Source organism: Elephas maximus, chromosome 17, assembly GCF_024166365.1.
Source record: "Elephas maximus indicus isolate mEleMax1 chromosome 17, mEleMax1 primary haplotype, whole genome shotgun sequence".
In the NCBI taxonomy this organism is placed as follows: domain Eukaryota; kingdom Metazoa; phylum Chordata; class Mammalia; order Proboscidea; family Elephantidae; genus Elephas; species Elephas maximus.
This window is the reverse complement of record NC_064835.1, coordinates 74,045,414-74,059,849: the sequence shown is the minus strand read 5'-3', so window position 1 is coordinate 74,059,849 and position 14,436 is coordinate 74,045,414. Positions and strand designations below refer to the sequence as shown.

The window sequence follows — 14,436 nt, the reverse complement described above, 5'->3', positions numbered from 1 at the left end:
GAAAGAGAGATTGAAGTTAAAAATTCATCAGAAGAGAAATCATAAAGGAAAACATTGATATATTTAGCTACTTAAAATTGTAAAAGTTTTTAGTGTTAACATTATAAACAAAGTTGAAAAGCAGTCCACAAACTGGGAAAAATAAATAGATTATCACATTAGTAAAAAAACAGGCAAAGGACATGAGTAAGTTTTTGTAAAAGAAGAATAAAATTAACCAGTAGTAACACCGAGATATTTTCTCCCTTACAATGAAAATAGCTCTATTTTTTATGATCGTGTAAGTGATATATACTCATTATGTAACAGAATAAGAAAAAATTTTAAATCACCTGAAGATAACCGTCATTACTTACTGCTAATCTCATTACATATATTGATGTTGCTGTTAATGGCCCTTCAGTTGATTTGGACTCATGGTGAGTGCAGAGTAGAACAGTTCCTTAGGGTTTTCAAGGCAATGACCTTTCAGAAGCAGGTTCAAACCACCAACCTTTCAGCTAGTAGTCGAGCGTTTAACCGTTTGTGCCACTCAGGGAGCCCTATTATGCACATGTACCCATATAATTTAGATAAATGTCCTATGTGCTTTTTTTTTTTTTTTTAAATATAGACCCTTAAAATAATTCTTATTCTATGTCGGGGTGGAGGAGGTTGTTTCTAAATCTTTTGTTTCCTACTTACTCTCATTCATCTAGCTTGCCACCTCCATTGCTTACTGATCTTTAAGTGTGAACTCTTATTATTTTTAGATCTATTAGACTTCTAAGGACCTAAATTAGGGATGCTTTCTTTTTTTTTCCTCAAGAGAAGATTTGTTCTGGTTGCCGGAGGTGCTACTGACCTGGGATCACTTAAGCCCCGTTCAGGGAGCTAGGCTTAATGTGGAAGCGTCACTGCCAGCTCCACCATTTTGCTCTGTAGTACTCCAAAGGCACGGCTGGTATTGTGCATCCCTTAGGGTATGCCTTGTCTTCCGGTTCACTTCTACATCAGAGCTAGATCCATGTCAGCTCAACTCAGGGTGTTCTCCTACCCTTCCCTCCTTTTTTGTGTTTGGACGGAGGTTAGGGATGCTGTCCTTAGAGATTTCTCCTAGTTTCAGAGCCCTTGGATACGAAAAACTTAAATCCTTTCTGTTTTTTTTTCTGTATTAGTATGGTGATTTTTCTTATTGACTTATTTTACCCAGTTTGTTGCTTGCCTGTCAATTTTGTTTATATTGTCCCTAATACTAAATATCTTTAAATTTTTCAGTAGCTAAACTTAAGTTTCAATTAGTCCCAGAACAATTCTTCTTTGGAGGATCTGCTTGTTTTGTAGTGGGAGGATCCTTTGGATTATCTAGGGTGTCATAATATCCAAAATGGCAGTCCCAAAAATGTGGTACGGATTTTCATTTGTTTATATATTGTTTTATGTGCCCAGTAAGATTTTATCATTTTCTTCATATTTTTTAAAAGGTGAAAATTCCTGCCATTGACTGCAGTATGGGGTAAATGTGATCCTCTGTGCTTGTAGCAATATAAATTGGTATGATCTTTCTGAGTGGAGGTTTGGTGGGTTTTTTGTTTTTTTTTACTCTGCAATCCTATCTATGGAAATTTACCTGTCTTAGGGTTCTCTAGAGAAATAGAACCCATAAAGTTTGTGTGTATATATTTCTTGAGAGAGAGATTGATTGATTAATTGACTGATTGAATGACTTTAAGGATTTGGCTCACATGATTGTGGGGGTTTGGCAAGCCCCAAATTTTTAGGTCAGGCAATGGGCTGGAAACTCCAGCAGTCTTGTATCTAAAATCAGTAGGCCAGGTCATGGGCCGGAAATTCTGGCGGGATATCTATTTACAGTCCTAGGCAAAATTCTTCTCCCTCAGGAAGCCTCAATTTTTGCTCTTAAGGCCTTCACCTGATTGGATAAGGCCTACCCACATTATGGAGAGTAATCTGCTTTACTTGTGGTCAGCTGACCTAATGGTTAATCACATGTAAATACCTTCATAGCCGCATCTAGTGTTTGACCAAACAACTGGGTACCACAGCCTAGCCAAGTTGCCACACAAAATTAACCATCATGTTATTTTAAAAATATGATCATGGGCTTGTGTAAAAATTCATCTGTAAGAAAGCTCATTTCAGTGTTATTTATAATAATAAAAAGCTTGAATGATGTTAATGTCTGCCATTGATGGATTGGTTAACTTATGCTGCCATCCATATGAAGGAATGTGGCCATTAAAATGTTGTTGTGGAAGAATACTTAGTATATTTTAAAAGTTCAGGAAGTGTTAAATGAACAAAGCAGTACTACAGTGTGATCTCATTTTTCTTTAAGTGTGTGTAATATATTTTAATTACTGAAAGATACACAGCAAATGAACAGTGGACTTTTGAGTGCTTTTTATTTTCTTCTCTTTATGTCTTAAATTTTCTACAATGATCATTTGCTATTTTAGTAATAAGAAAAAGAAAATAATTTGTTGGTTTTTAAGATGGTTTATATAGGAAGGGAGACACAGGAGCATCAGTTGGTCTAGGTAAATGACCATAGCAGGAAGCAGTACCAGAGAAGTTTAAAATTACTAGAGAAATTCAGGTGGGTGGTAGCATATGTTAATAAGATTTTAGAAGTGGTTGAGATTGGTATTGAGAAGAGCTGATGAGTTATTCACATTCCCTAGGATATAACTTCTGAATTCACATTTGGGGGGTTCTTTTATCCCCCTTCCCCCAAGTTCTTATAATTGTTCCCCTCCAAAATTCTATCCTGAGAATCCCTGGCGGCACAGTAGTTAAGTGCTTGGCTGCTAACTGAAAGGTCAGTGGTTCTAACCCTCCATCCGCGCTCTCGGAGAAAGATGTGGCAGTCTGCTTCCGTAAAGATTATAGCCTTGGAAACCCTATGGGGGCAGTTCTACTCTATCCTAATAGGGTCACTATAATTTGTAATCAACTTGACAGCAATGGGTTAAAAATCTATTCTAGTGTTATTTTGAAAAAACAAAGCCTAATATACTGTCTCAAATTAGTAAGTAAGCTATATCTGAATTTTTTTCTTTCTAAAGGAGGACTTTCTAATGAATAGTAGAAGATATCAGTGGAAGAGATTAACAGTTTTAACATAGAAGTATAAAACTTCATACAAAAAAGCATAACCAGAGCTGAAGGGTGACCAGTGGCTATGGGAAGGACAGTCATTAATGCTTGCTGTTGCTGGAGGCCAGTCCTGAACTCACTAGCCAGTTTCTAAAAGTGAAGTCTCTTACTGAACGAGCAATTTGTCCATGTGTGTAGAATAGATCCTGAACTCCTTAGCGTGGTGCCAAAGCTAGTCTTCCTGATTATAGGGAAAAATTTCAGGTCCATTTCATGAAGCAGACAATCCATCAGTGCTTGTGACTGACAATAAATGTATAATAAATAAATATGCTGTCAACTTGGAATCTGGTCAACACCGAAAAAATCCTTGGAGTAATCTATATCAGTGAATTCTCGAGTCACAAACCTAGGCAGGCATGAAGTTATTCGAGTTACTCATGCATCCAGAGCCCATGAAAGTCAGACTGAGAAACCAAGTATAGAAGAAAAAGCAGAGCTGTATTTTGTTGTGTTAATTGAAATAGACAGGCAGGCTGAAAACAGAGGAATACTGCCTAAAGAAAACAAGTAGTCTTTCTTGGAGGGGTTAGGACTCCCCAAACAGAAATTGTCACCTCAGAGTTGGTTCCTCCTTGTTTTGATTTTAGGAGGCTCCCCATTTACTTGTCCCCACTAAAGTGAATCTCCCATTGTCTACTCTGCATCCACGCAATTAATTTGCAGCCAGGGTCCTATCTTTTAGGGTAGAAGAAATCCGTGATCACACCTGTATTAATCATATTTTTTTATTCATATCAGGCAGGCAAGGAGACAGCCAAGGATCATGAGACCTTTGAGGAAATCCAACTCAATCTATTATAGTGATTAAGAGTTCTGAGTCTGCACATCTAACTACCTGGATTTGAATCCCAACTCTCTTTTTAATTGTGTTATGTTAGAAAAGCTTTTAATCCCTTTCAGTGTCATTTTTCTCATCTGGAGTAGATATAGTGGTAGTCCCTACTTCATAAGGTTAGTGATAAGATAAAATAATACACGTTAAAAGCTCAGCACAGTGCCTAGCACATAAAAAGTGTTCAATAAATATGACCTGTTTTCATTACCACAGCCTATTGTGAACAAAGAGCAATTGACCTTTGAGGAAACAGTGATATTCCTTAAAAGAAGGAGAATCCTGAGAGATGGCTAATTAGTATTCTTAGAGATTTGAGGTGATATTGCTTCACGAAATGTAGCCAGGGAGCTGTGGAGAAAAAAAAACAGGAGCAATTAGAATACAAGAAAGGTTCTTTGGAAAGTAAAAATATGATTTCCAACATGAAAAATTCAGTGTAATGTAAGAAAAAGTTTAGGACATTTTATGAAAGTAGACCAAAAATACAAAGAGGAAATAGAAGAATAAAGTTGATATCTAAAAAATTCAGAAAATAAAAAAGGGTCCAGAATAAATGGAAGTTAAAAAAAGAATGGGAATATATTTTTAGATTAAGTAGACCCACTGAGTGCCGTAAGGATGATTGTAAAAGATCCACAGTTTACATCATTCTTGGGAAATTTGAGAACGTAAGAGGTCCTTAACACTTAGAGAAAGAATCTGTAAAGGTATGAGATCAGATGGGCATTAGACTCCTAGTGAGCAACACCGAATGACAGGAGATAAAGGAGTAAAAACTACTTCAAAGTTAAAAGGGAAAAATGATTTGAACCTAAAGCTCTCTACTCATCTAAGCTTTTGTATTTCAATACAGTGCTGATTCTTTAGCTGTTGTCTTTCAGCTCCAAATTCATCGTTCTCATAATATTCTACTTTGTAATGTTGGGGCTGGGACTGTACAAATTGTGTTTCCCAGGCTGTGATGTTAGCTGTCTTCCTTTTAGATTCTACCGTTAAGAGGCAGGCAGGAAGAGAGAAGGAACTTCCTGTTTTCCTGATACTCTGGTCAGTGTGACCACAGCACTGGCAGTTCATCCCAGCAGCATCACTGTGCTCCATCCTCTAGCTTCTTTTGGTATTACCAGAACTATCCTCATTTTGGTACTTCTGAGTTACCGGTAGTAGCTGAACAGTGCCCCTCCTCAGATCTGAGCCCCACTGGGTGCCTCCTCCTAGCTCCTAGGTTTTGATACCTTCAGCCTCTTACCTTTCATTCCTCCAGCCTCAGGAGTGGTAGCTGCTTACTGCAGGTAATAACTGTTTTGTTCTTTCAGTCTTTTATCACTTATGCAAGGATTTTCTTTTTAGTTCCCTCTGTTATTATAACCTACTGGGGCTTCTTTGGGGGCCCTGTGGCGTAGAGGCTAAAGAGTTCGGCTGCTAACCAAAAAGGTCAGCAGTTCGAATCCACCATCTGTTCCTTGGAAACCCTATGGGGCAGCTGTTCTCTGTTCTAGAGGGTCGCTATGAGTTGGAAGTGACTCAACGGCAATGGATTTGTTTTTTTTTTTTTTTGGGCGGGGGCTTTTTTATTCCTGACTGGACCTTGATTGATAAAATCATCCACTCTTACTTCCTAAAAGAATTACTTGAGAATACACTCCAGAAAAAGAAAAAAATCAAGAAATAAAAGTACAGTTCGAATCCACCAGGTGCTCCTTGAAAATTCTATGCGGCAGTTCTACTCTGTCCTATAGGATCACTATGAGTCAGAATTGACTTGACAGCACTGGGTTTTCTGGGGGCTCCAAGAAATGAGTTGTAAAACTCAGGAATACAGACAAGCAAACAAACAACCCCAAAACCCAAAACTCCCCAAACAAAGACACTACCACCAACAAAAAAAAGCACTTCCCAAAACAAAAAAGTAATCCTAGGTACAGCAGACATTGTTAAGAAGCAAATGTTCCAAATGAGAACAGGAGATTCGAAAGTGCTAAGAAGAATGTCTGTAAGAAAAATAAAGCAGCTGGATAATGTTAGATGGTAAACACACGTTATAATATTAATTAAAAAAGAGTGTGTTACTTCTTGCTTTTTTCTCACTCTCTTATTAATCTATTTTTGTCTTCAAGTGGTAGAGATTTAGCCATATATAGTCATATCTTCTGTATATTTCCAAATGCTGTTTGTTTCTGAATGAAAAAAAAAAATTTAATATTGTAGGGCCTAGAATACATTCTCTCTGTTGGTTCTGGGGAAGGGTCCTTGTCATCAATCTTTCCCTGGTGCAAGAGCTTCTCAGCTCAGGGACCCTGGGTCCAAATGACATGCTCCATTCCTGGCTCTTCTTTCTTGGTGGCATGAAGCCTCTCTCCTCTCTACTCAATCTTCTCTTTTATATCTCAAAAGAAATTGATTCAAGATGCAGCCTAATCCTGTAGGTTCAGTCCTGCCTCATTAACATAACTGCCTCTAGTCCTGCCATGTTAATATCATAGAGGTTAGGATTTATAACACATAGGATAATCACATCAGATCACACAATAGTGGACAACCTCACAATACTGGGAATTGTGGCCTAGCCAAGTTGACGCACATTTTTGGGGGGCACGATTCAATCCTTAATGCTGGGTATAAAATTCGAGATTGCAGGGTTGCTTTTTTTTCCTTCAGCGTGTTAAAGATGTAGCTCTGCTCTCTCTCCAGTGAAAAATCTGCTATTATTTTTATATTTATTTCTCTGTATAGAACTTATCATTTTTCTCTGAATGCTTTTAACATTTTCTTTTTAATCATTGATTTTGAGCAATATGTTTATTGTATGCCTTCATGGTGCTTGGGGTTCCCAGGTTTTTTGGGGGAGGCATCTGTGGTTTGTTGTTTTCCTCATTTTTCCTGTTCCCTTTTCTCAGGGGACTCCAGTTACACATATGAAAGGCTACTTGAATTTGTCACACAGTTCACTGATGCTGTCTTCATTTTTTTTTTTAATTTTGTTGTGTTCTCTTTGTATTACAGAGAAAAACTGTCTTTCTGTTGTTGTATCTTCAAGTTCACTAATATTTTTCTTCCATTAATCCCATCCAGTGTATTTTCGTCTCAGACTTTGCAGTTTTCTTGTCTAAAAGTTTGATTCATGTCTTTGTTAAGTGTTTTATATCTCTGACTTTTGAACATATATTTTGAACATTCATTTATAATAATGGTTTTAATATCTTTGTTTGCTAATTTTAACATCTGTATAAATTCCAGATTGATTTTTCTCCTTATTATGAGTCTTCTTGCTTCTTTGTGTTTCTGGTAATCTTTGACTGGATGCTAGATATGGTGAATTTTTCCTTGTTGAGACCTGGCTGTTTTTGTATCCCTATAAATATTCTTGAGCATTGTTCTGGATTATAGTTAAGTTACTTGAAAATGATTTGATCCTTTAAGCTTTGTTTGGCAGGTCAAGAGCAGTACTCCGACTGGAGGTAATTATTCCCTACTACCAAGACAGGAAGGAGCCCTGGTGGTGTAGTGGTTAAGCACTTGACTGCTAATCGAAAGATCGGTGATTTGAACCCATCAGCTGTTCTGTGGCTTCTATAAAGATTACAGCCTTGGGTCGCTATGAGTTGGAATCGACTTGATGGCAACGGGTACCAAGACAAGACCTTCCTGAGTACTATACCCTAACCCTGTGAATTAAAAGTTTTTCCACCCTGGCTGATTGGAACAGGCCCTGTTCCTGGCCCTATGTGAGCACCTGCACTGTTCCCTCTAGCCCTTGCAGTTGATGTCAACCCTTGCCTCAGGTAATTTCTTCACATGTATGTGCTGATTATGCTGTGCTCAATATCCAAGAGGGAACTTCTTCAGATATCCAAGTCTCCATCTAAGTAACTCTCTCCTCTGTTGTACCTGTCTAGTGAGTTCTAGCTGCCTTGATCTCCCCAGACTCTCTGCCCTGTCCTTGCAATTCAGAGATCTGCAGGGCTTTGTCTTGGTTTTCTCCCCCTATGCTGTGGCCTGAGAACTCTCTCAAGTCAGCAAGCTGGAGAAATTGTAGGGCTCACCCTGTTCATTTCCTGTCTTTTAGGGTCCTTCCTTGCCTGATGTTCAGTGTCTTGAAAACTGTTGTTTCATATATTTTATCTGACAATATGTATTTCTATATTTTGTTTCAGGCAGTAGGTAAATCTGTTCCCTGTTGTTCCATCTTGGCTAGAAGTAAAAGTTCCCTACCATCTGATATATACTGTATTTCTACTCCAGATTGTTATATTAAACAGTAGGCCTTTTCTTTATTGTTGCTAGTAACATATACTCTTAGAGGGCATACTGAACTCATACAGCTATGACTTACATTTTGTTCTGACATTTTATGGGAGAGGTAATAAAATAAGAAAAATAATCAGCTCAGCTTACATTTGCTAATGCCATTTCCTTAGAGTTTAATTTTCGTTAAGAAATGACTTCATGTTAGAAATAATAAAAAGTGTGGTGCTTTCACTTATTTAATCCTTGCAGCTTTCCTCTGAAGTAGGTGGGCAGGTATTTTTACCCCATTTTTATAGGTGAGGTACTAAGGTTATCAGAGTAATGCACGCACATTGTTAGAACCAAAACTAAAATGAAACCCATGGCCGTTGAGTCTATTCTGACTCATAGCAACCCTACAGGACAGAGAAGAACTGCTCCATAGGGTTTCCAAGGCTGCCATCTTTACTAAAGCAGACTGACACATCTCTCTCCCTAGGAGTGGCTGGTGGGTTTAAACCACCCACCTTTCAGTTAGCAGCTGAGCACTTTGACCACTGTGCCACCAGAGCTCCTTTTGTAAGAACTAGAAGGACTTATAATGAAATTTACACTCTTCTCTTTACCTTTTGTCTTTCTTCACCCCCAACTTTTGTCATATATACTTTTGCATTGTCAGGATTAAGCTTTACTTTTATGATTGTATCCAGAGTTAAATCTACTTTGCTTTGTTTGTAGATTGATTATGAAAGTTGAAAATCAACAAAGTGTTTACATTATTAGATTGTATGAAATTGATGCAGAGTCAGGTAGTGTGCTAGGATTACATTTTCTTTCATCTGTTCCATTTTGTTTTTCCTAAGGCAGTAGCAGTTTTCCTGATTTTGTATTATGGGCGACCCAAGGGATATGTTTAGGTGTTTTTGTTTTTGTTTATTGGTGTGTGTGTGTGTTTCTTGGAAGGAAATTCATATTTATGAATTTCAGAACTAATGTGAATGAGGGTGGTGTCAGTGGGGATGGTGAGAAAAGGATGTGAGTTAATGTTGACAAAACTTGGTGTAATGAGTTTGAGAAATTGGGGAGAAAGTGGAATGAAGGATTATTTCCAGGTTTTTTAAAAATGGTGACGTCATTTGCTGAAATAGAGGACTTTGAAAGGGAACCAGAAAAAGAAAGCTGATGTTGTCAACCTTGTTTATGCTGAGTTTGAGATGTCTTGGGAACATCCAAATAGCAGTGATAAGCATGCATTTGGACATCCAGGCTGAAGCGCAGAGCTAGTACAGGAAATATAAATATAGTTTAATCATTATTGGCATAATCATGAGTAAGATTGCGTAGAGAGACAGGCTAGAATAAGAGACAAGGACCTAGGACCAATTTTTGAGGACTTCTTAAAATTGCCTGGCCAGGTAGAGGAGCATGAGCCTGCAAGGAGGAAGGAATGGAGGAGTGTCAATGCTGCTGAGAGGTCAGATAAGATGAGGGCTGAAAAAATGTTTATTGCATTTAGCAACATGGACGACACAAGAGGAAAAGAACAGGTCATGTTCTCGGCATAATGACTGATCTAATTTGTATGCAGCCTATAATGCAGGAAATTAAATTAGAAGATTTGTAGAGGTCAGATTGAGATGGGCTGTAAGTGAGTTTGAATTTTATTCTCTAGGCAGCAGTAAAACATAAAAAAGGAGAATGAAATAATATATGACAGAGGGTCTGAAATCTCATTTATGTTTGAAAAATTGAGTTCCCCTGCTGGTAAGTGAGGAGGTATAAGGTATGTTGTTAGTGCCAGGGCAATCCATTCTTCCTGATTCGGTACTAATCTTTGGCCCAGGAAGCACAAATACTTTTATTGACTATTGGACATATGTAACACACTCGTTTGCTACTTACTGGGCTTAAGCATAAAATTCTAGTCTGTCCTATAGGGTCACTATGAGTTTTTTTTTTAGAGTGTATTGAACTAGGTTATTTTAAGCTGTGGGCCAGACTGCCAATTGATAGATGTTATTTATGTGTCTGAAGGCCATTAAGAAATGCTACTTTTTTCTGTTCTACTGTGCAGAAACTGGTTCTGGGCTTGTTCTTCAGCCTTGAGGCTGCCTATTCTGAAGCTGCCTCTGAACATACCCTATATGTTTCAATTATATTTAACTGAATTCAATTATATATTACTTTATAAGTGATTCTGGACATAAGGTATTCTGCCCCTAGCACCTCTGCTCCACTCCCAGCATTTTCCTGATTAGGAGGTGCTAATAAAAAAAAAAAAAAATTTTTTTTTTTTTTTTAATAGGGATAGAGATAAAATAGTCAGTGTCTACTTACATTTAATGGAATAACTTAACATGCGTATTTAAAGTCATGCCTTATAATATATATATATATATATATATACACACAATAATAAATTTCATAGAAGATTTTTTTTTTTGGTGCTAAAGATAATATTTTATTGATTGGTTTTTTAATTTAGTTTTTTAACTTTTTATTTTGAAATAGTTTCAGATTATGTAAAACCTACAAAAATAGTACTAACAATTCCCATATACTTGTCATCTAAAAAAAAAACCAATCTAGAGCCCCCAAATGTTAACATTTTACTATATTTATTTCATCATTCTTTCTCTGTGTGTATATATGTGTATGCATGTGTATATATACATATTTTTTTTTCCTTTTACTAAGAAGCCCTGGTGGCAGACAGAGAGTAAATTACAGATATGATGCCTCTTTATTCCTAAGTCCTTCAATGTATATTTCCAAAAAAAAAAAAAAGACATTCTCTTATGTACATATAATTATCAAAGTCAGAAAATTAACATCGGTACAATACTGTAATATAACCTATAGAGCTTGTTCAGATTTTCCCAGTAATGTCTTATAGCAAAACAAAAACAAAAACAGAAAACCCTTTTTTTTTTCTGGTCCAGTATTCAATTTAGGATTGCATGTTGCATTTAGTTGTCATATTTCTCTTAAAACATTTTTAAGCTCTTTACATGTATCTTTGACATTAGTATTTTCATCTTCACTGAAGTCAGCTAGCGTAATTTTCTAGAGCTTATCATTTCACTTCTACCTCTTTCTTTGAGCTACAAAACACCTTGATTCTGATTATGTTAATATCATTGGGAATATTATCCCAGGTGTCTTAGTCATCTAGTTCTGCTATAGCAGAAATACCATAAGTGGATGGCTTTAACAAAGAGAAATTTATTCTGTCACAGTCTAGGAGACTAGAAGTCCAAATTGAGGGTGCCATCTCCAGGGGTAGGCTCTCTCTGTCTCTCTGTCGGCTCTGGGGGAAGGTCCTTGTCATCAATCTTTCACGGTCAAAGAGCTTCTCAGCTCAGGGACCCTGGGTCCAAAGGATGTGCTATTCTCCTGGCTGTTGTTTCTTGATGGTATCAGCTCCCCCTGTCTCTCTGCTTGCTTCTCTCTTTTATATCTCAAAAGAGATTGATTGAAGTCAAACCAAATTTTGTAGATTGAGTCCTGCGTCATTGACATAACTGCTGCTAATCCCACCTCATTAACATCATAGAGGTAGGATTTATAATCCATAGGAAATCACATCAGATGACAAAATGGTGGACAATCACACAACATGGGGAATCATGGCCTCACCAAGTTGACATATTTTTGAGGGGCACAATTCAATCCATGACACCCAGCTGTAAGTACCAAAATAACGTTTTTTTTTTGTCTTCGTTCACCACATACGTATATATTTGGATCTCTACAAGATAACTTTTTACTGTATTGCTTTTATAACTTTTTTTTTGTGATTAAAATCTTGTTTGTAGTGACATTCTACCTGCAACTTGAAGAAATCACCTCCAAGAATAGTTACTAATCTGTTGAATGTCTCTGCCTTCTTTAAACCTATTCTGTTAAGAGAGTCATGGAAGCATTTAAAACTAATATTGGCTCGGTTTATTTCAGGTTGATATGTCTTCTTTAAACAGTGCTTTGTTTCCAATAAGAAAATATGAGTTATTGTAAGGATACAAATAGGCATAGGTTCATTGTCTGAACCTTTTTTATTGTAATTTCTTGAATATTGGTTCATATCTCTTCTTTGTAACTAATATCCACCATTTAAATTTTTAAATTTAAGTTTTATGAAGTGGATACATATAAATGGTTTACAAAATCAAAGAGCACTGCAAAGCTTATAACATAGAAAACACCTTGATTCTCACTCCCTGCAGAAAATCATTTTTAGCTCTTCTGGTGTACTCTATATTTTCAATAACACATTTTTGTTTTCTTTATTTTTTGTTGAGTTATAATTCATGTATCATAAAATTCGCTCTTTTAAAGTATACAGTTCAGTGTTTTTAGTATATTCGCTTAGCTGCACAACTGTCACTGCTGTCTAATTCCAGAACATCTTCAGTCCCCAGAAAAGAAACCCTGTACTCATTAGTAGTCCCCTCCCACCTCCCACTCCTCCTCTGCTCCAAAGCTCTGGCCACCACTAATCTACTTTAGTCTCTATGATTTGCCTATTATGGACATTTTATATAAATGAAATCACACAATATGTGGTCTTTTGTGTCTGGCTTTTTTCACTCAACATATTTTTTAAAATAGACTTTATTTTTTAGAGCAGTTTTTAGCTTTGCAGAAAAATTGTGCAGAAAGTACAGAGAGTTCTCGTATATCCCTTCTTCTCCCTGGCACAGTGTTTCTCTTATTATTTACATCTTAACATTCGTGTGATACATTTGCTACAATTGATAAACCAATATTGATACATTATTATTAACTAAAGTCTATGGTTTACTTTAGGGTTCAGCATAACATTTTTAAGGTTCATCTATGTTGCAGTAAGTGTTAATACTTTATTCCTTTTTATGGCTGAATAATATTCCATTATATAGATATACCACACTTCGTTTATCCATTTATTGGTTGATGGACATTTGGGTTCTTTCCACTTTTTGGCTATTATGAATAATGCTGCTAGGAACATATATGTACAAATTTTGGGATATATACCTAGGAGTAAAATTGCTGGGTCATATGGTACCTCTATATTTAACTTTTTGAAGAACTGCCAAACTGTTTTCCAAAGTGGCTACGCCATTTTACAACCCCACCACCAATGTATGAGGGTTCCAGTTTCCCCACATTCTCACCAACGCTTGTTATTGTCCATCTTTTTGTTACAGCCATCTTAATGTATGTGAAGTGGTATTTCATTTTTAGGTAACATGTTTTTTACTGTTCTTTTACCTCTTTGATTTTAGACTTTCTGTACTAACTTCCTGATAAGGTAGGTGAGGATTTAGCTCCCTTATCACTTCCTTCCTGAAGTTCGTTCACACTTTCCTTTCCTGATCCTCCCAATATTATTCTCTCAGAGTTAGATCAGAACTCGTTACAACTTAATAAACATTATTTGGCTACAGTCTTATGGTCACATTTCCTTCTTGTATGTCTTTTCATTTTCCTCGTGTAAATGCTATTTTTTCCTTTTTCTTCACTATGTGTCTATCATTAATTTATTTTTAAGCTTTTCTGTCAACCTCTCAAAATCCCTTTCAAAACAGTTAAGCACGTTGTATAATCCATAGATGCCTTTCCCCGTGAAGCCCATTGTCCTGCTCCACTTGGGAATGGTTTCTCTTTAGGCCTGTGCTGTGGGTGACATCTTGGGGCCTTTTTTTTTTTTTCATTGCCATCCGGGGAGCTAGTCAGATATTTAACTAACTGGATTGATTTAACTTTTTTGTCTTTTCTCTCCCTTTTAACATCTCTATTATTTTATTCTAGTCCTGGGAGATTGCCTCAACTTTATCGTCCAACTCTTCATTTTTTTCTTTCAGAATGAAAAGTAATGACAGTTTCCAGAATGTTTTCATATTCTTTAAATATATCTTTTGTATTTCTTGTGGGTGCAATATCTTTTATATCTCTTTCCAGGGGATATTAGTGATACATCTTCGAAGTTTTCTTCCTTTTCCTATGTTGCTTCAGTTTCCTTCAAGTTTCCTCTTTCTGTATTTTAGCTGCTTTTCTTTTATAGTAGAGGCTTTCCTCAAATGGTCTTTGGTTGTCTATTCACATTTAAGAGAGAGACCACAAAAAAGCTATTTGAGAGTACTGTGTATATAGGTTGGTGGTTGTAACTTTTTTTTTTTAGTGTACTGAAAGACAGGCTCTGACCTAAGCACTTTATATGCATTATCTTA

The 14,436-nt window shown here is 36.6% G+C and overlaps 1 protein-coding gene across 5 annotated transcripts in view; it reads left to right on the top strand.

Moving 5' to 3' along the window:
- EHBP1 (EH domain binding protein 1) overlaps positions 1-14,436 on the top strand; it is a 350,658-nt gene that overhangs the window by 43,053 nt on the left and 293,169 nt on the right. The window lies entirely within an intron of this gene.